Here is a 21,832-nt window from a genome sequence, read left to right as displayed (position 1 = left end):
AATTGGCAGGGCTATGCTGGAAAATTTAACAGTATTTAAATTAGTAGGAAGATGTCAGCTATTTAAGATAGGCCAATCAAGAAACAGATTTGTCATCAATTACAAAATGCTAGTTTACTATTTTAGGGTGTTTTTCAAACTTAACAATTTTAAGATGTCTGGACTTCCAGAATTCCCCAGCTCTGGGAGCTGAAGTTCACTTATCTTAAAGTTGTCAAGTTTGAAGAACACTATTTTAGGTTACATTAGTAGAATCTGAAAAGCCTGGTGAGTCCAGGAGGGGCTGATCTGAGTCTCTTCCTCATGTTTTCTACTTTATCAAAACTGAGCAACCCTTTCCTCCCTCCCAAGGCCTTTTCCTCAAAGCCAGAGTAAATTCAAATATATATGTTAATGTTTTTATAAATATGGCATTCTCTACAAATAAAAAAAGAAAGAATATTTGTCCTCATTAATAGTTCAATGTGCCACTCATTTATATTGTGAATAAGCATAGTCTTCGTGATTATATGTCCTTTTGCTTCAACAAAAGGGCTTCTTTTAAAAGTGAGAAAGGGGTCTATCAGATCATGGAATTAAACAATTAAATGCAATATACAACTGAGGAGATGAGTGAAATATTTCAAGGTTGCTTAAGTTTCAACTGAAATGAATATTAGTACAAGAGTTGACAGCAAAAGAGAGGCAATATGCTATCCCATGAACTTGACCAGTTGTGGAGACATGACTCATCATTACCTAACTTAAAAGCAGTAAAGTAAGCTTTTAAACACAGTGACATCCTGAGAATTAGACAGAAAAAACGTTTTCAAGAGAAAGAAAAAATTTTTGGAATTGAATTTCAACCCAGCAAAACATAGTTTGAAATAGTCCATAACAGAGAGAAAAGAGGAAGAGAAGAGAAAAAGAGAATGAACATCAGCAAGATGTATTGACTCAATTAAAGAGATAATTGGTGCATCATTGGAAGACCTGGAGGATCAGGTGGAACAGATCATTCTGGAGAAGATCTATGTGGTCAGTAAGAATTGACACTGATTTGATGGCCCATCAGCAATCAATGATTTTTGAATAATCATGTTCCCATTCTTTGTAAAATGATTTTACAGTTATTGTCACCTTTGAAAGCAGTTTGTACAGTCCATATTGGCTTATCATGGAAGTAACTGATCTGCAAGTGATCGAAATATAGTGCAGTTTAATTACAAATTCAAGGGAATTCATCTTTAGATGTCACCCAGCTATTTATAATGGACTGTGACACTGAGGTTTTAGTTTTTAAGTATTTGCACAACTGTATGAAATTCCTCTTCATTCTCTATGAATGATCACCCCAATCAAACTAGACTATGTTTGCAGGACAAACTATTAAGCAAGGAGCTAAGGAACACTAAGATGGTATTAAGAATAAATCAGTTATGTTTCTTAGTATTAGCATGCATTTACATATAAATTAGCTTTCAAAACTGCTAGATAAATCATAGGATGAAATGTTCATCCAACACTCAAGAGCACTGAATGCTATTTGCAATATTATTTAAACTACTTTAAAGCTATCAGCCATAGGCTAGAAACATTTATATATACGTAAATAGAAATTTCTTTTTTACACCAAATACAGCACGTGTTCATTCTTGCAAAGAAATAATACATTAAAACCAAGTATATTTAATAATTTTGCTCTTGGCTCACAGGACAAGATATCCTACCATGCTGGACACTGACATTGCCTGACCCTCATAGCTTTTTAAGGGATGGGGTGTGAGCTGATACCTGGCGCAAGTCAACTGGGAAATAAAAAAGAGTTTTCTTTCTTTCCTACTCTGCATTTTAATTTCATATGCTTGAGAGAATTTGCAGATAAAACTGTGAGGAGATATGAAAGGGTTTCAATAAGGATAATTATAGAAAGAAGGTTGTTGGAGGACTAATATGCCAGTTAAGGAGAAAGATGTTAAACTCCTTTATGTTTGTTTCTTCTTCTGGTTATTTCCTCATCTGGACAAACTATCAAGTATTGATTCTAAACAGTATATACCAGCGTTCTATGCTACTAGCTATACATAGAGCCAGTTTCTTATATAACAAGTATTTATTCCAGTTGTACATTTTTTCACTAAAGTAACACAAGCATGCTACAAACTCAAAGCTAGGAATATTAGTTTCACTTAAGCTTGACCCATCCCACACAAACTTGGCCAACTTGGAGCAAATCAGAACATGGGTAGATGGCATGGCTTCTATGGGACTTTTCTTTATCCAAACTTCCTAAACATATAAATGACAGTCTGGAATAATTGTATACTTTGTTGGCACCCGTGACTGACTGGTTCTCACAGGGTAATACTCAGTAGTTTCTCTAAATGAGCTGCCAAAGATGGTTTCACACTTGATGTTGAGGATTTCCAGGATGATAGTCTTGGGATCTCAATATTCATGCCAGAAACTGCCATGGCTGAAGCAAACTTTGGTCTGTCCCAACTTGTTTCTAGACCTCCAGTTCTGGTGGAATATATTCCAGATCTGATATTTCTATACTTGGCTGTAGGTGAAGATAAGGAACACAACATCTTTTTCTTTATTATGATCAGACTACTTTTTGAGATTTAGCTTACAGCAGCTGTTCGTCACTGTAAGATGTGGACAATTGTTAGGGTGGTCTCCCCTCACAGACCTGTATTGCAGTTGGCTAACCCCCCAAAATAAACCTTTTGGAATTCTGATTGCTAAAATTTATTAGGAAGAAGGTTAAAATAATAATACAAGAATTCCACTGAGATTTGCTTTTAAATAAAAAATCTATATATCATATCAAAATTTAAGGTGGCAAAGTTCTGGTTCTTTTTTCTCACATTCTTTTATTATAAAGGGGGAAACTTTCTGTTTTATGAAGTTTCATCTTCAAAAATGAGTAAGAGACCTCTAATCCATCTGAGAAACTGTCACACACCAGAATAGGCAGTGACAGAGGCTGAAAAGAAATGTAATTGTCTTTCTCTGCCATTGCATTTTCTGAAAACTCAAAGGTTTTCCAAGTAGTTTCAGGATTTTCTGGGGTCTGATGAGCCTTGGTAGTTCATAATCAAATGCTATTTCACATTTTGAGGAGAAACTTAATTATATTTGCTTTACTTAGGTTTTATAGTCTCGGCAATTCATTCTTTAGAGTTATTCAGGGTGCTATTTAGCCAGATTCTGTTGGATGACTCTCAGTTTTAATGTCCCAAATGTCGTTAAAATCCTTCATAGAATTCATCTAGCCATCTGTTTGCTGAGCTCTTCTTCTCAAGATGTCTCACATCTGATAGGAAGAGAATGCTTAACTGAGTTCTAATAGGTTATAAATTCCTCCTTACATGGAGGCATGGTCCCTGCCTCATTAAAGAAGACCATAATTAGACACTGTTGGGGAACACATCAGTGGAGCTGAATAATAAGCCCATCAGTGATCTACTTTCAAAAGGGGAAAAGTTAGTTTGGAGTTTCATAGGGTCTCATGTCACCCCTGTTTGTAGCTCCTTAATCAAACATGTATTTTCCTGCAGACAATTGTATAATTTCTAAAAAAGGGGGGGAGTGTCCACCAATGGAGCTTTTGCAATGGCTTTGTTGAGCTTAATGCATTTTATTGATCAGATATGAAAAGCTCATTAATGATCAATTCCTACCCACAGCTACAGTCCATTGCACTACTTAACCCATGAGCCTAGGTTTCAAAGAAATTGATAGCTTATTTGTATTATTTCATTATATGAGGCATGCCAGTTAAATGATAATGATATTTCTGATACAAATACACTGTGTCAAAGTTAGGCACTTTAAATCTCACTAATAGCAAAGTGATGGTAGTAATAGTAGTAGTAGTAGTAGAGTTAAAAGGGACCTTGGAGGTCATCTAGTCCAACCCCCTGCTCAGGCATGAAACCCTATACCATTTCGGACAAATGGCTGTCCAGTCTCTTTTTAAAAACCTCCAGTGTTGGAGCATTCACCGCTTCTGGAAGAAGGTTGTTCCACTGGTTAATTGTTCTAGCTGTCAGGAAGTTTCTCCTTAGTTCTAGGTTGCTTCTCTCCTTGCTTAGTTTCCACCTGTTGCTTCTTGTCCTGCCTTCAGGCGCCTTGGAAAATAGCTTGACTCCTTCTTCTTTGTGGCAGCCCCTGAGATATTGGAACACTGCTATCATGTCTCCCCTCGTCCTTCTCTTCATTAAACTAGACCAGGGATAGGCAACCTTGGCTCTTTTATGATTCGTGGACTTCAACTCCCAGAATTCCTGAGCCAGCCATGGTGAGGGAAAAGGGAGAGGTTTTCAAGCTGAGCCGTGTTGGCTCAGGAATTCTGGGAGTTGAAGTCCACGAGTCATAAAAGAGCCAAGGTTGCCTACCCTTGAACTAGACATACCCAATTCCAGCAGCCGTTCCTTATATGCTTTAGCTTCCAGTCCCCTAATCATCTTTGTTGCTCTTCTCTGTACTCTTTCTAGAGTCTCAACATCTTTTTTACATCGCGGTGACCAAAACTGGAAGCAGTATTCTAAGTGTGGCCTTATCAAGGCATTGTAAAGTTGTATTAACACTTCACGTGATCTTGATTCTATCCCTCTGTTAATGCAGCCTAGCACTGTGTTGGCCTTTTTGGCAGCTGCAGCACACTGCTGGCTCATATTTAGGTGATTATCCACTAGGACTCCGAGGTCCCTCTCACAGTTACTACTATTGAGCAAGGTACCCCCTATACTATATCTGTGCATTTGGTTTTTCTTGCCTAAATGTAGAACCTTGCTTTTTTCACCATTGAATTTCATTTTGTTAGATAGCGCCCAGTGGAAATCCTGGAAATCCTCAACATCAAGTGTGAAACCCAGTCTGTCCAGATCCTTCTGTATCTTAAGCCTGTCTTCTGGAGTGTTGATAGTTAAGGGCTGTTAATAGTTCTCCACAGTTGAACTTAAAAATGTTTAATTTTGGCAGGATATCATGTGGTATAAACACTTATCTCAGAAATGGCTGGCTTGGGTTTCTGTCTCCACACATTGATTATCCAGTAAAAGTTTATTAAGTTGATAAAATGTTACTACAGTTTCTGGCATGACCCAATACTATAAACAATGTTAAATGGCAAAAATCTAAAATAATAAAACAAGGGTTTTCAAACTTGGCCCTTTTATGACTTGTGGACTTCAATTCCCAGAATTCCTGAATTCCACGCTGGCTGAGGAGTTCTGGAAGTTGAAGTCCACAAGTGATAAAAGGGCCAAGTTTGAAGACCCCTGCAGTAGAATTTTGAGGATTGCTCCATCTCCAGAAGTGTCTTCTCTATCTCTGGCCCTGTCCTCTGGTACTGCATCATAACACTCAGAAATCCACATGGCCTTAACTATGCTGCCTTTTATGAAAATTTAAAAAATTGGTTCTTCCAGGAGCCCTAGGCCAGGATGATTTGTGAACTTGTGCAAGTGCTGTTTTGTACATATATACATAGGTATACACTTACAGATAGTCCTCGACTAATAACAGTTCATTTAGTGAGCAGTCACTGAAAAAAGTGACTTATAACTGTCTTTCACACTTATGACTGTTGCAGCATCTCCATGGTCATGTGACCAAAATTCAGACCATTGGCAACTGACTCATATTTATGACAGTTGCTGGAGATGACCAGGCTAAATTGGAGGGAAGGTCAAGTACGTCATCAGTTTCGAATTCCTTTATGCCCACAAGAGATCTAAGTCCAGCCCACCTTGATCTCCATTGACTCTTATCTACCACCAATTTCCTTTGACCGTTACTAGTTCATATTCTTGTAGAGAGCATGTTCTACATCTTTATATTCATTTGAACTCTCTGGAGTTCCTAATTTCCCTGGACTTGACAGTCCTGAGTCATGTGATCACCTTTGTGATCTTCTGTCAAGCAAAGTCAACGGAAAAGCCAGATTCATTTAACAACCATGCTACTGACTTAATAACTGCAGTGATTCTTTTAACAACTGTGGCAAGAAAGGTGATAAAAATGAGGGGAAATTCACTTAACAACTGTCTCATTTAGCAAATAGATTTATGGTTGTAAGTTGAGGACTATCTGTATAGAATTTTATTTCTCTGATGTGATGTATTTGTGTGTTGTCACTGGTTTTGTTTTTGTTTTTTTACGTCTTGTTTTTAACTTTTCTACAGAGCCTTGAGTCACATACAATTAGGTAGCCTACTAAAATAAGTAAATAAATAAAATAAGTGTATTGAGGGACATATTTCAATTAAGGAAAGTCTAGCAGGCCCAAGCTTATGATGGGAATGTCAAGTGACTTTCCAAAGTTCATCTGATATATATTGATTTGGAAGCTACCATTCCAGCAGCAAGCCTACTAAAGCAAATTATTATTGCTCCAGATGTTTCGTATAGTTTGAAGATACCAGCCAAGAACCTATTGGAAAGATTTCACAGAATTTGAGTGCCAAGCATATTGCAAACAAAAGGGAAAGATCATGACTATATTTAAATACAAATGGAGATTTTCCTCACATATCCTCGGAACACTCTTTTCATCCAGTAGTATTACATCATTCATATGATCAGAAATATTCTCTCTTCTTTATAAGGAAAGCTATTGCTGAATATTGACTGATTGAAAATGCCACAATAAACATGTAGCTGGATCTCTGCTTCTTCAGAATCAAAAACATTTTCAAGCAATCTTATGGAAAAGTTTCTAAAGTTGTGGGCTGCACCATTTTTACCACTAGGCAGAGTAGGCCCATAAGTCAGCAGATGCCAAAGAAAGTGGGGCAACTATAAGGGTTTACAAAGAAAAACTTTTTGCCTTCTACTTTCCTCAGATACAATGGAAGTTGTTCCCCACTGCCATGGTGGAACTAGGACAGAATGTTTAGTCCAATTAGCTCTTGAAACCTGAATACTCACTGTTAGGCAATATCCCTTTGACCTTCGTTTTGGAGTAAAATCATATAGAAAAGTATAATATCAGTTTACAAAAACTGATTGAATGAGATTATAACTGTACAATGTATCCAAACTTTAATGAAGAGGTTAGTAAATTTCGTTAATGCAAACATATGTCACTAAGATAAAGATCTTACTTTTTTATAATATTTTTTATTAATTTTCTCTATTTACAATTCATGTGCTTAGTAAACAACGTGTTGTCTGGGTCCAATTTGCTTAATAATACACAGTAAGATTCTAGTCTCTACCCTGTTTTTCCAGCCATTGATAAAATACGTCCCATATTTATAAATATTCTGAGTTTTCTTTTTCCTTAATTTTCAATGTCAGTTTGTCCATTTCTGCGCAGTCCAGTATTTTCTTGATTATCTCTTTTTCAGATGGTATTTCTTCATTTTTCCGGTGCTGGGCAAATACAATTCTTTCTGCTTTCCTTACTTTTTAGAGAGTTTATACTTTAAAACTAAAATTAGTACTTTATGCTTCTTTTTTCTTCCTATTTCTCTGAATTCTAGTAGTGTGCAGTACGCAGAACGTCTCAACGTAAATCATCAGATTGTAAGTGAAAGCTCAGTTTAAAAAGTTCACAAATTCTGTAGCCCACCTATACTTTGTAGTGTATTGCTATCTGTATGTGTATTTTTCGGTGGAAATTAACATCAGAATAGTATGCACATGTAAATGGAAATAGAGATATTTTTCACTTTAGTTCATTTCTGAAAGGATTCTTTGTAATAGTAATAGTAGTAAACGTAAATCATCAGATTGCTAAGTGAAAGCTCATAAAAAGTTCACAAATTCTGTCAGAACCTTATACAGTGTATTGCTATCTGTACGTGTATTTTTCGGTGGAAATTAACATCAGAATAGTATGCACATGTATGGAAATAGAGATATTTTTCACTTTAGTTCATTTCATTTTGTTAGTTAGTGCCCAGTGTTCAAGTCTGTCCTTTGAGTTGTATAATACTGTAATGCTGATATTGCTGAAATCCATCTGAAGTGAGTAATAGTTTTGCTTGTAAATTATAATTGTGTTGAAATGTATTGTAACATTTCATTCTTATTATTACGCTACAGGAGCAGTTTGTAGTAATAAAACACATTTCCATTTGAAAATCCCAGGTCTAGCCCAAGTTTTTCTTAATGGACTTAGCAGATTTTACCCCAATGTGCTTTTTTGCAAGAAATCTCATTTTGGTTTTATAATAAATATCAGTTTCTTCCCTAGACACTTTATTTTCTTCTTAGTGCTATGAGAAGAAATGAAGGAAGAATGGTAAAAGGTTAGCAAAAAAAAAATTAACTGAAATATCCAGACAAATCTGCATTGTGCTTACTTGGAATTGAAATTATTGATTTTCAAGCACTTGAAAAACATATAGTTGAGAATTTAGATACACAAGAAAAGCCTTTTGGATCAAAGGCTTGATCCAATGTCTACCTATTCTGCATTCTGCTTTCCAGTGACCTGTCAGATTCCTCCAGGGAGCCGTATGAAAGGCAAAACTCCAACAAAATTAAGATCTTCAAAATTGCTAACTGAATTAGGATTATCTCTGTTTTATGAGACATTTTTGAGATCAAAATGCAATCCTTAGGGATGTTTTCACCATGCTTTTCCTTGTGATAAATTGCTTTCAAAACATAGGCAGGTTTTAGGCTAGAATCTTTATTTATTTGCTTATATCACTTTCATATGTGAATTAGATATATTGTATTTGTAGAGTTATAGATTTGAAATGAGTTAGAAAAGATTGATACAGAATATAGTCCAACCCCCTGCTCAGTGAGCAAATCCTTTATACCATTTCCAACAGATTGACATCCAGACTTAGTTTGGAGGACTCCAGTGAGAGGAAGTCCTCTACTGTTGTAGGCAACCTTTGCCATCATAAAATTTCTTCTAATATTCAGCCCGAACCACCTTCTAATTTCTACTTAATGGTCCTTGCCTGCTTAGTTTCAATAAACAACAGACCTGATACTTCTTGCACATGATAACTTTTTAGATATTTATAGATCTCTGAGATATCTCACATGCATCTTCTGTTTTGCCAACCATACATTTGCCCATCAACTTTAGCCATCTCTCATATGACTTATTTCAGATTACTTACTCTCCTCTTGTCTCTCATTTGAACTTTACCATGTCCACGATTTACCATGTCGCAGTTGAGAACTAGTTATGGTATTATGAGTATATAGTTCAAAGGAACCATTGCCTTCCATGATCTGAACATAATCTTCAATCTAGTCCAGAGTTGTAGTAGCTATTTTAATTTCTCCATCGCACTTGATGTCCCATTCTGCTGGCAAATCTCTAGTATTCCTAGACAGTTCTCATATACATTGCCACCCAATCAGTTCTCCACCATCCTATACCTCAATTCTATAAAAATGTATTTTATTTTTCCTATTCATATACAGAAGTTCAAAGATAAATATCATCCTTTTAGATTTGACTCAATGTTCAAGTCTGTTGAGGTCATCTTGAATTGTAATTTTGCCTTCTAAGATAATAACCAATTTAGGAGGATACCCACTATCTTGGTGCAATTTTCAATTTTGATAAATTTTGATCCATATTATCTTCATTTATAAAAATACTGAATAGAAGTAATACTGAGGATACCTTGGATATCCTAGCTGATATTTACCTCAGGACAAGACACAAATCATTTAGAAGTATTCATGGAGTATAGTTGTTCAACCAGCAGCAGATCCACCAGACTGCAAGAACTGATCTTGTCCAAAAGGATTTTATGAAAGGCCATTGACTTGCTTTATTTTTAAAGCACCATGAATCCTCTGGGAATGTAAAAACAAAGCATGCAAGCAAGCAAATAAATAAATAAATGTAAAATGCACTATTGAAATCAAGCTATGGAAGTTTCCTCAGCTTTGCTCTACTGTTGGCCTTTTGTATAATGTTCCATCATTCTGTAAGTTGGCTTCATTACCTGGCATAAAGTAAAATATATCATAGGCGTCTAGTTTCAGGGTTAGATTCAATCCCATGATTTCTCTTTTAAAAAAGAAAATGTAATGCAATTCCAATGTCATAGAGATAAACATATGTTACCAGAAGTTTGTGGTACTATGGCCTTTGGCTAATGACTGATTATTCATTGACTTTCTCAATGTATATCTCATGTAGCTTCTGCTGAGAAGCATTCTACATAGGTGAACATATATGTATGAATTTATTTTGGTTTCTTGAAAATGAATACTCAGCTTAGCTCCAGTTTTTTTGCCTTTGTTGTTCTCTTATCCTGAAAGTTTGATTTTCTTTTTTTTTCTTTTTAAACTGTCTCATATTTATGTAAAAGGGAAAACAACTTAATTGTTTTTCCTTGCATGATCTCATTCTGAAATATTTTCATTTGGGAAAGATTAAAAATATCTCTGATTTTTATCTTTAAACCTGGTTTGCAAATTGTGAGGGCTGAGAATATTGTCTTCCAGCCAGAAGGTCCTAGCAGACACCTCACTCCAAGCCAATTGTCATTATTGAAAATCCATCTGATTTAAGGTAAATTTGGATGTTACTAGTTGCCAAATCTTTGTCATATTGGCTCAGCACACCTAAATTTAAAGTTAACTTTTACAAATCTATTTAGAAAATGTATAGCCTGCTGGATATTGTTTTTCAGTTTTTAAATCTGGCACTGTGTTCTTGTTCTCTGATTCCTAGATGTTTATCATTGAGTGTTCTGTGTGGTCTTAATTTTAGCCATTTTCCCTATCCCTGGAGAAGTTTCTTCTATCTTCTATGATTAGATTCATTTTCCAAAACAGGTGAATCATGAAAATATCCAAGATCCATCTATCAGGGACTTTACACATCTTTATACAAAATCTTTATGCTAGATCTATAATGTTTCAGTCAATAGTTTATCCTCTAAATGTCTGGGAAGCTGTGGGATCAAGTACATTCAAAATAAGACCCCATAATAATTTGTTTAAAGAAGACAGTGTCCTTCATAAGGAATTCCCAATTAAAATACAAAGAAAGAATCTTGGGGTGGTTTAAGAAGCTGGGATAGTCATTATTTAACTGCAGTAGAAGTCACAATGCATCACTGGCATCTTTGAAGCCATCAAAAAACCAGAAAGCTTGTAGTGTGTGTGTGTGTGTGCGTGAGAGAGAGAGAGAGAGAGAGAGAGAGACAGACAGACAGACAGACAGACAGAGATTTGTCTTGCGCTTTCAGTTTTGTATTTTAGTTGTTTTTCTGTTTTTCGATCACTGTGGGGAAGATAGATATTAGTTGCTTTATTTCTTGACAAACAGTTATGGATTCTTAATACTGTGGCTGACATCTGTTATGCTACTTTTCAGTTTACTTTCAGGTAAGCTGGTACCCAGAGGACAAAGGCTCTGCTGTTTCTACAATATGTTATATTCTTCAGATCAACAAGGGCCGAGTTGTGGGTTGTGTTTTCACCATTCAAAACCCATAGTGTTGAAAAGACAATCTACAACCTGAGTTGAAAAGACAATCTACAATAAAGACGACTCATCTGTTCAAATGTTACACTTCTTTCACAGCTGCACAAACAGGTTAAGAAATGTTGCAGCTTGTTTTACGTGGACTGCCATACATCTAAAGTGTCATTAATAATACTTGCAATGCACGTGTGACACAACAATTTAGGATGAACATTTTCATTGCTTGGCTATCCTAATGTATTTTTTAAAACAGAAAATGTGTTTTATTTGCTGGGAAGGTGTGCACAAGGCCCAGAGCTTCCTCTTTCTGTGTGCAAAACAAAATGGAGAGATATTTTTGGGGCTACAGTGTCAGAATTTATCAATTATTTGTTTACGGCCCTTACCTATTGTGTTTTGTATTCTTTGCTAAATAGCTGACCTAGACCAGTGGTGGTGAACCTATGGCACAGGTGCCAGAGTGGGCACTCAGAGTCCTCTCTGTGGGCATGCGCATCGTCGCCCCAGTCCTAGGCCTTCAGCTGGGTTTTATAAAACCTTTTCACTTTAGGCCTCTGCCGCCATGTACAAAAACAAAGGTTCAATCAATCAGTCAATTTCAAGTTCTCGTGGGGAAAAAAAGATCTTGAAAAGTTGGAATTGATTGATTGAACTTTTTAGTCCCACCCAATCTGCTGTTACCACCACAGCCACACCCACCCAGTGGGCCACACCCACCCAATGGGCTACATCCACCCAGCACCCGATGATGCGATAAGTGGGTTTTGAGTTGCAGTTTGGGCACTCAGTCTCTAAAAGATTTGCCATCACTGACCTAGACCGTTCCAACTACTTCTTTCTTTGTCTTTTCTATTATATATTCACCTCAGCTCCAAGTGTCTTTAATAAAAACTTCATTACTATTCTATAAGTATACGATTATTATCCTTTTGTTAAACTTGTCTTCAGTTGTGGCATATTGAGCTCTGCATTTGCCACATGAAAAAATAATCTTACAGTTAGAAAAACAGATCCTTTATCCCCGACATTGATCTTTCTAAAATATACAGCAAGATGGAGCAACCATCAATCACATGAGCCTCTCCAGTCTGAAGTGGTACAAACTTAATATAAGATTGTTCTCTGAAAGAGAACTCAATATTAAGATGGTTTGTGTTCGTTGAAATGCCAAGAGAAATCTGAAAATATTAGGTAAGGGAGAGCCTTACTGGTGTCAGACTTATTTCAATAGAAATTCTGGACTGGAGGAATTGTTTATGTCAATGGTTCTCAAGCTGTGGTCCACAGATCCTGGGAAGCCACAATGTCATCACAGGGGGTCCACAAAGACTTGAAGAACCGTTATGATTTAAATCACGAGTTAGGTCCATGGCCATGGTTTGGGGTCACAAAAGGTATTTAAAGAGGGTCTGTGATGAAGAAAAAGTTGATAACCACTGATTTATGTGATTGAAGAAGTGCTAATAAGCCATATAAATTGCCCTAGGTTTTAATCTTAGGCACATTCAGGGCTTTTTTTTCTCATAGAATGCCCAGAACAGAGTTCCGGCACCTTTTTGGGATGGAACCTTATAGGGTAGGCAAGGCGAGTTGTATGACGTGTGTGAGTTCTGGCACCTTTTTTTTTTTTAGAAAAAAAAAAGCACTGGGCACATTTATCTACACATTAAACTCATTGAATGCAGTGTAATTCTAGCTGTGAATAAGCACGCATAGTCATACATTACTAAAGGTTATCTGTTCCTATAATTATACCTGATCTCTACATCTCTCTGTATAGTTAGGTGAGTTTTTAGGACCCTAGCATAAAAATCTTTTGTAACTGCTTGAATGATGTTCTTCTGAATGAACTCTCAGTTAGTTAGCAGATGGGGGCTAATGAAGGCATCAGTTTCTACCTAAGAGAGTCATTTTTCAAGATACAAACTGTGTCTCAAAATTCAGCCATTTTGAAGGGGAGGGTGTCTCATTCCTGACATTTTCCTATTTATTTACTTTCCTATTTCTTTCATTTACATAAAACCTTTTCCCACACCAATCTACTTCAGTATATTTATCCAAAAAGCTTTGTATTTTATTCCTACAATGGCCATGAAAAGTAGGGTAGGCTGAGAAAGCAATAATGGGTTTGCGGAACTGAATCACAAAGGTAGTCAGATAGTGATGGAGTTCTCATGACATTCCATTTCTTTTGATCTGCCGCCAGGATGGTTAATCCAAATCATGTTTCCCTTTGATTGATCATGCACATGGACACTTCATTCTTCAGATAAAAATGGAAAAGGGAGGAGAGTGGGTTATGAAATAATCCTTCACTTATTTTTCCTATTGCTTTTTTGAATGGTTTGAATGGGCTGTAGTTGATTTGGTCTTCAAAACAATGGGAAAGTAGTATCCAGTGTTTCTGGCATTTTACAGTAGGCGCCTATGCTTTGTAGTGACATATACAGTTGGTATATATAGTATACATATACATAACTCCTGCAGAGTTATGCTAAGCATGTTTTTTTAACCATAGTTTATTAAACAAGCCCTAGCCTTATTTACACATAAGACCAAGCTATAATTATGGTTTACAAATCACAGTGTCTGGGTTCATATGAAATACTCCTTCAAAATCAAATAGACCACACCATGGTTTTCAACCTAGTCACTGTAACCCTAACATTAGCGCCAATAGGAGGAGTAATGTTTGAAGTTCCTGGATGCAACAGAGACACCGGTAAAGATATGCTTGACTAAGAAAGGTGGTCCAGCCCCTCTTTAAAAAGTTCCTAACTCTTCTTATGGATTCTTTAAGAGTCAGCCATTGCAACTTTGCAAAGGTTAAATTAAGCTTTCCTGCTGTTATAAGAGTTCTTTGGGCAATTTAGATACGCTTATCTATAGAGCTCATTTTAAATTAATTTACTTTTAATAGATGTATAAAGGAATTGCCAAATAACTTCTTGCTAATTGGCCACTACTGATTATTATCATAGTCTTATATGAAAGTACATTTTGTTACAATCACACTATCTTTATGGTCTGTTTGGAAAGGAAATCTTAATTGTAAAGTGGCTTTATACAGGGGGAAAAAACTGTCTACCAGAATGCGTTCTTATAGTCCAAATTGTTTTTTGAAAATAAAGCAAGGTGAAAAGCATGAAATGTGATTTTTCTCCTGGGGAAAGGCAAACATACAGAGCCATTTTTCTTCCTAATTCCTCAGATTAAATTTGTTATTTCTACTCTTCCATTAAAGGGAATTTAAAAAAAAAATCTGTGACTGGTCATTTTGAAGGAAGCAGAAATATACGTAAGATGTCAGATCTAATTAATGAAATGGGTGTAAGTCTCAACAGAACAACACCATTTTCTTCATAAATCAGCCTGAAAAAATAGGGATATTTCTCCATGACTAAACTAGAAAAGCACCACATGATGTTCTTTAGAGCAGTGAATGTCAAAAAAGCAGGGCAAATCCGATACAAGTATGACTATTCGCTTCTTAGTATCCAGGGTGTGTTTCTTGGGAGTAGCAATACCTACCATTCTACCATTGTTTTGTGATTGAGATGTTGAAGAGATGTTCAACCACAGTAATAAGCGTAGATGTTTAGGATAATGTTATTAAAACATCATCAGCTATAATTGCAGATTTATTCTCTGAGTGCTGTTTCTTATATAGCCAAAACAGAAATTACCCACAGAAGAGAGAATATTATATATTTGGAGGAATCCCAGCTTTGTAAGTGAGGAAAAAACAACGTTAGGGAAGAAAATCTCCAAAGGGAGGAGAAACAAAATAGTTCAATGCTAGCTAAGAATGTTCAGCAGTCATAGAATGAGCAATCACACCTGAGTCAGGGAGAGATGGAAATCAAATCTTTTTTGAAGATAAACAGGTTAGTTGGCTGGTATGGAGATATTCAGAGTGAGAGAAATGAAACACATTTTGAGGGTGTCAGCTTTGAATTAAAATTATCACTAAAGATTCTTTTCCTTATTTTTTTCCTTACATTTCTTCTAACAGGAAGAAAACAATGTGTTTTTCAGAGAGTATTTTGGCAATCCTTAATGAGCGCCAGTAATCTTGTCTTTGAAATGTAGGACATGACCCTGAGTTTTTTTGCAGTGCCATTCCTGGAACAAAAGTTCCTGCTCCCCCTTGGAGCAGTGTATTTCAAGTGGATCATTCTTTTCCAGATTTTGAGGGTGGAAGGGGAAGCCACGAAGTTACTAGGGGAAGCCAAGTCAATGCTTGAAGCAGAGACTTTTTCTTTTACTAAATAAAAACTTGGTTACCTTAAAGTTAGTGTCCCTTTTGCTTTATTTATAAGACAACAGGTGTATGTTGGAAATAGCTCTGGGTTCCTCTAATCATTTTGCTTCTCTAATAAGAAATGTTGCATTTCTATAGAAGATTTTAAAAAGGGGGATAGTAACGATGGTACTGCTCCACGTTTGGGTCCTTCCTCCAACCCGCTTTGATGCCTTAAACCCGGGAAGGAGAATTAATTATTGGTTGCAACACATTCCAGACTTGAATAAAATGACAGGCCACGGCTAAACTGCCTCAGCTTTCCAATGTGCCATAGTTTCATATTGTGATCATAAACTTTTTACTTTTCATACAGTTTCAACCAGTATTTAAATTTGTACAACCTGCTGATATACTAATGAAATGTTGATAAAGAGTCTACTCCCAGGATATGTATCATGCAATGATGTCTTTCTTTCTTAGGCTGTTTAAAACTCTGCAAGAGGTTGATTGTTACTGAAAAGAAAAAGAAAAAAAATGATTGATCTCGTCTCCCTCCAAAAATATTTCCTGCATGAGGCTCAAAAAGCAATCAAACAAGGGGCTATAGTACAAATAAGTTGTATAGACTGACTCAGATGCAGAAATGTAGGGAATTCTTTTATGCTTGTATTTGCAGCAAAAATGAAATCAAGGATGTGCCAGCTGTGACTTTTAGTTTTAATACAACACTGCATACAACACGGTGTACATCTTTCTGTGTTCTTTCACATAGAGTTCCCTTACTGCAATATTTCTAAGTTCACTGTTCTCAGAGTGTGAAAAAAGACCTTCCTTGGCAAATCGTGGATTGTGTATTAAAAAGCAGGTTGTCCTTGACTACAATTGAGCCCAAAACTTTTGTTGCTAAGTGAAACAATTGCTAAGTGAGTTTTGCCTCATTTTACAAGCTTTCTTGCCACAGTTGTGAACTGAATCATTGCAGTTGTTAAGTTAGTATTAGGTTGTTAAGTAAATCTGGCTTCCCCATTGAGTTTGCTTTTCAGAGGCCACACGACCCCGGGACCCTGAGTCAGTTGCCAAGTGTCTGAATTTTGATCATGTGACCATGGGGCCTGCTGCAATGGTGGTGTAAAAAATGGTCATAAGTGCTTTTTTCAATGCCGTTGTAACTTGCAATGGTCAATAAACAAACTGTTGTAAGTCGAGGACTACCTGCAGCCCTTCAATATTTCCTTTGTATGACGGTATTCTTTTATTCTCAGGGCTGTTTTTAAATTATCCTGGGCATTTCTATTGATCTACAAAACTGACCAACAGAACTGAATTGTAGAAAACCATAGGTTCAGAATATGATCTTTAAAGTGAAGATTTTTCCACAAACTATTTTCAAAGTTTGTTGCCAGTTTGAAATGTTTCTTTGGATTTTCTGGAGCAGTGAGTAGCATCAGTTGATGGTGCTGACATGGTAAGAAAAAGTTGGTTGTTGTTGATGAATTTGAATCAGAAGGTCACTGTTTACAGACAGGTAGACAACTGACATATCGCAACAGAGATCATTATTCATCCCTACAAATGGCATAGTAATTAGAAACCCTGCAGTTAGCCTGTGATAAGAAGGGTGCTTAATAAAAATAAATATTATTCTTTACAGAGTTCATGACATTTTCATAGCTCAGCACTATAAAGAAGATGACAGGTGCCTGATAGCCTAGCTACTCTGAGCGGCCAGTATTGCGATTAAGCCCATTTTAGAACTTGACTCTTGTACCCAGCTGTTATCAGGTATAAGCTCTCAGGATGAAGGTTAGCCAGATATCATTCCAAAATATTTCATCAGCTCAGTAGATCCTTGAAGCATTGTGAGGGGAAAAGGAAGGAACTTGTTTAGAAGTTGATTGCACATTTCCTATCCTTGTATCCTGAAGTACTTTTACCGTTCCCCAACTGATAAAACTTACATGGACTCACTTTCATGGAGCTTTAAAGCTTTTATTGGCTTGTCTCATGCTAAGCTAAGAATTTTCCCAAGGAAAATGGTCCTTTTCTTTTAACAGATAGCATACTTCTAACTGGTGAAATACTGAAAAGAAAATTAAACAAACACAAAAGAAAAAAAACAGTAGATGCCAATTAGGGCTTGATAATACTCTTGGAACTGCTGTGAGAAGAATGAAGTTGGTTTAGCACAGGATTTTTTTCATGGCATCATAATCAGGGGTAAGCCAGTTATTCTATTGTACTATGCATGTGTAGCCACAAGAAATAATGTGCCTCAGATCTCTGCCATTAACAAATTGAATTGACAGTTTAGCTTAATGTTTTAGTATTAAATTTTAAGGTCACCAAATAACACACAGATACGCACACGCTTACGTACATGTACTTACATATATACAGACACCCCCCCAAGTACCACCCAGATATTATATTTTCATCACTAACACATCTTGACTATTTATGTTTTTATTTTATTTATTACATTTTTATTGTGCTCATCTCCCCTACAAGGAAACTCAGTGTGTGCCCATGATATGTATAAACAAACTAATGCTGGTTATATTGTCCTGAGGTAAGAAATTCACTTTTCCATCAGTAAAGTATTCAAGGCAAGATAATAATACAATTTTGGGAAAATAGACTTACTTTGATGAAACCCTTCTGAATATTCCATAAAATAACATTGTTAAAAGTGAATATTAATTGCAAAAGAACAGTTTGCAACAGCTAAAAATTTAGAAGGCCATTTAGTTATTTTCTCAGTTACACATTCAGTAACTGCCAATTACTTACCATTCCAATAAGGGTAGTGGTTAACACTAAGTACAATTTTGAGTCTGTAATCTTTAAACATTTTTATAGGAAAGGCCTTTCTTAGGAGACTGTAGTGGAATTTACATCAAAAATGCAGCTCTAGCAGCCAGCCAAATTATTTGTGTAAAAAAAAAAACCAAGTGTAAACTCAGCAATCAGTAAATCAAATTAAGGGGTACTCTTAAATAAACTGACTTAGGAATTGAATTTTACCAACTTCAGTCCTGTGCATTTGTTATTAAACAAGTTTAGTGCTAAATTGTCAGATTACATGTGTCTAACCATTCCTGTTAGTCCACATGGACTGTGCTTAGAATTAAAACGTGGCAAAGTAAAACATATTTGAGTTCAGCTAACATCTGGGGAAACAATTTGAACAAGTCCAAACTACGCTGTTTTTGTGTATCTTCAAAAACTGACCATTTTCAAGTGACACAACCATAAGGATTGATTCCTCCCCCCAGACCAGCATGAATTGGAAACAGCCATCTGCTGCTTGTTTTAAACCTGCTATGTCATTTACAGGATATTTATAAGCACAACTAAACCAAGGGACTCCATGACACGTAGGTGTAAGTTCATAACAGCCCTGCTGAATCAGTCCAGCCAAAAGACTATATAGCCTAGTATTTTGTGCCAAATAATAACCGATAAGGCAGTGTTTCCCAAACTTGACAATTTTAAGGCATGTGGACTTCAACACCCAGAATTCCACAGCCAGCAACGCTGGCTGTGGAATTCTGGGAGTTGAAGTCCACATGCCTTAAAATTGTCAAGTTTGGGAAACACTGCGATAAGGTATGTTCAGAAACGTTCAAAACAGGATTCCCTTCTTCCAGTTTGGCTCTCGAGAGCTAGCATTTAAGATATGCTGCTTCAGGAGGCAGGTCCTATTTAAATTTGCAGAAGTACCCCACAGAAAACACAGTATACATAAAATAAAGTTACAGATATGATTGCACAAGTGGATGCATTTCTCTTCTGGTTCAGGGGTCCCTAACCCCAGGGCTACGGCCCGTTCTGAATAGGGCTGCACAAGCAGTGGATGAGTTCGCTCCCGTGCGAAGCTCTCTTGGTGTAAATGGTAGGCGCGCACACGCGCACTGCTCACACAAATGGAGCAGCATACACTAGCACATGGGCCCAACGCTTGCACAAGTGAAGCTTGTGAGCGCCTTCCGCTTGTGCGGCCTGGAACCATCCCCTCCCCCCCCACCCTTACCGCCGCTGGTCCGCAAAGCCAGAAAAGTTTGGGATCGCTGCTCTGGATGGTTTTCAAATGCAACTGCAGAATTTTTTTCTTGCTATAGAATTGTCATGTCTGATTGATCCATTTGATTTCTGTGAATAAGGCACCCAGACTTTTTTCTTCATTTTGGGACATTTGTTGCAGACTTTCCCAAAATTGTTCTAGAAGATTGTGTTTCAAAAAGCCAAGTTATCTCACGGCCCACGGGAACTACTGTCTAGTGGTTCCTTACCTTAGAAACTTTGAGGGAGACGTTTTGTCCTTTTTTGGGGGAATAAATTCTGCTGCTGTTGTTGTTTTCTTCATTTCTTTCCAACTGCTTTCCAAGAATCCAACTTCATAATTCTCTTTCTTTCTTCATGGCTTCCAGTTGCTGTTTTCTTATTTAACTCCACTGTGGTACCCTAGAGGGGGCTGCAGTGTGCTGGCTTCTTCCTGACAGCCGTTGTTTGCTGTTGTTGGCTTTCGTCTTTCTGTACTTGGCTAGCTTTTTCCTGATGGGAATTGTTGCTCTCTCTTTACACATGCACTTACATGCATTCTATGTATACACATACATAACACAAAACCTTAGTGTCCCATGAGCAGAGCCATACCTTGTTGCACGTTGTCAGGAAAATGAAACCTTCCTTCCTTTATTGCTTCCTGGCTATACAAGACTTCATTTGTCTGCCTTTAAGAATTATGGCAAAATGGAGGTATTTAATTATCAAGTGCTCCAACTTTGAGAAAGGAGAGGGGTGACTTGGTATATTTGAAACTCCAGGACTGGAGTTCCTAAATTTTTTTTCCATCAAGCCTCCCTTTCGTGTAATGTTAATGTACACACCTCTAAAAATCCAAACACACAATCAAAGAATATTGAAAACAAAACACTGAAACTTTGGGAAAGGTGGATTTATTTTAACAATGTAACTAAAAGGTTTTTCACACCTCCTCTGATCTCTGTCTGCACCTCCCCAAGGGAGCTATGCTTCACATTTTGGAAAACCCTGCTCTAGGTTGATAAGAAGGGTTGTAACTTAGAAATAGGGCTAACATATGTGGGCTGCAGAACCCCAGATGATCACCGGATGGCAATAAAGTTGAGAGTTCTTTGTGTCTATTTGCTGCCCCTAGTAGTTATTTGGATTTCTTTTGCAATTCATATTTAGTTATGTATAGTTTAGATGTATAAGGCCACTCAGCTCAACACTGATTCTGGACAGTGTAGAAATTGGAAACAGATATAGTACTAAAAGCTTAACAAAAAATAAACATAATGGTGAAGGAACTAGACATACCCCCATATAAGCAGACATTACATGCCAGATGGATATATCATATGTATGTATTCTATTCTATTCTATTCTATTCTATTCTATTCTATTCTATTCTATTCTATTCTATTCTATTCTATTCTATTCTATTCTATTCTATTCTATTCATGTTTAGTATGTATTTATATCTTACCTTTATTATTTTTATAAATAACTCAAGGCAGTGATCATACCTAACACTTTTTGCTTCTCCTATTCCCCCCTCAAGCAACAACCTTGTGAGGTGGGTAGAGTTGAGAGAGAGAGAGAGAAAGAGTTACAAACCCAAAGTCACCCAGCCAGCTTTCATGCCTAAGGTGGGACTAGAACTCCCTGTCTCCCAGTTTCTAGCTGGGGCCTTAACCACCAGACCAAATTGACTCTCATATTATGCCCTGTCCCAAAATGGTTTTCAAACGCATGCAATGTCATAGCAGTTTGAATCTTGCAGGGTGGGGGATGCTATTCCAAATGGTTTCTTTGATTCCATCATGACACTGTGTAATGGATGAGCCAGGAAGCAGGCCTATTCTGATCTTACAGAGCAAGAAATGATGGGAGAGAGATGGTGTCTTCATATAGCTGCATGGGAGGTGACCAAGGAGTCATGAATGAGATGGATTCCAAGTCCAGGAAAAATTTCAGATGAATCTTCCTAGTCACAGCAGCTACCTACAGTACTTTTTGAGGAAAACTGTGAGTCCAGACGGATCCCTAATTCTAATCAGTTCTTTATGAGGAAAAAACAGAATCAAGATGGAGACTCGCTAGCATCAGAAACAAGCATGCATCCATAGCCACTTGGTCAT

At 36.9% G+C, this 21,832-nt stretch overlaps 1 protein-coding gene across 2 annotated transcripts in view; it reads left to right on the top strand.

The window, feature by feature from the left end:
• Positions 1–21,832, top strand: part of ADAMTSL1 (ADAMTS like 1) — a 495,749-nt gene that overhangs the window by 211,764 nt on the left and 262,153 nt on the right. The window lies entirely within an intron of this gene.

The sequence above is a fragment of the Crotalus tigris genome, unplaced genomic scaffold, assembly GCF_016545835.1.
Source record: "Crotalus tigris isolate CLP2741 ecotype Arizona unplaced genomic scaffold, ASM1654583v1 scf7180000023589.2044511, whole genome shotgun sequence".
In the NCBI taxonomy this organism is placed as follows: domain Eukaryota; kingdom Metazoa; phylum Chordata; class Lepidosauria; order Squamata; family Viperidae; genus Crotalus; species Crotalus tigris.
The sequence above is the reverse complement of the archived record's forward strand: the minus strand, read 5'-3'. Positions and strand labels throughout refer to the sequence as shown.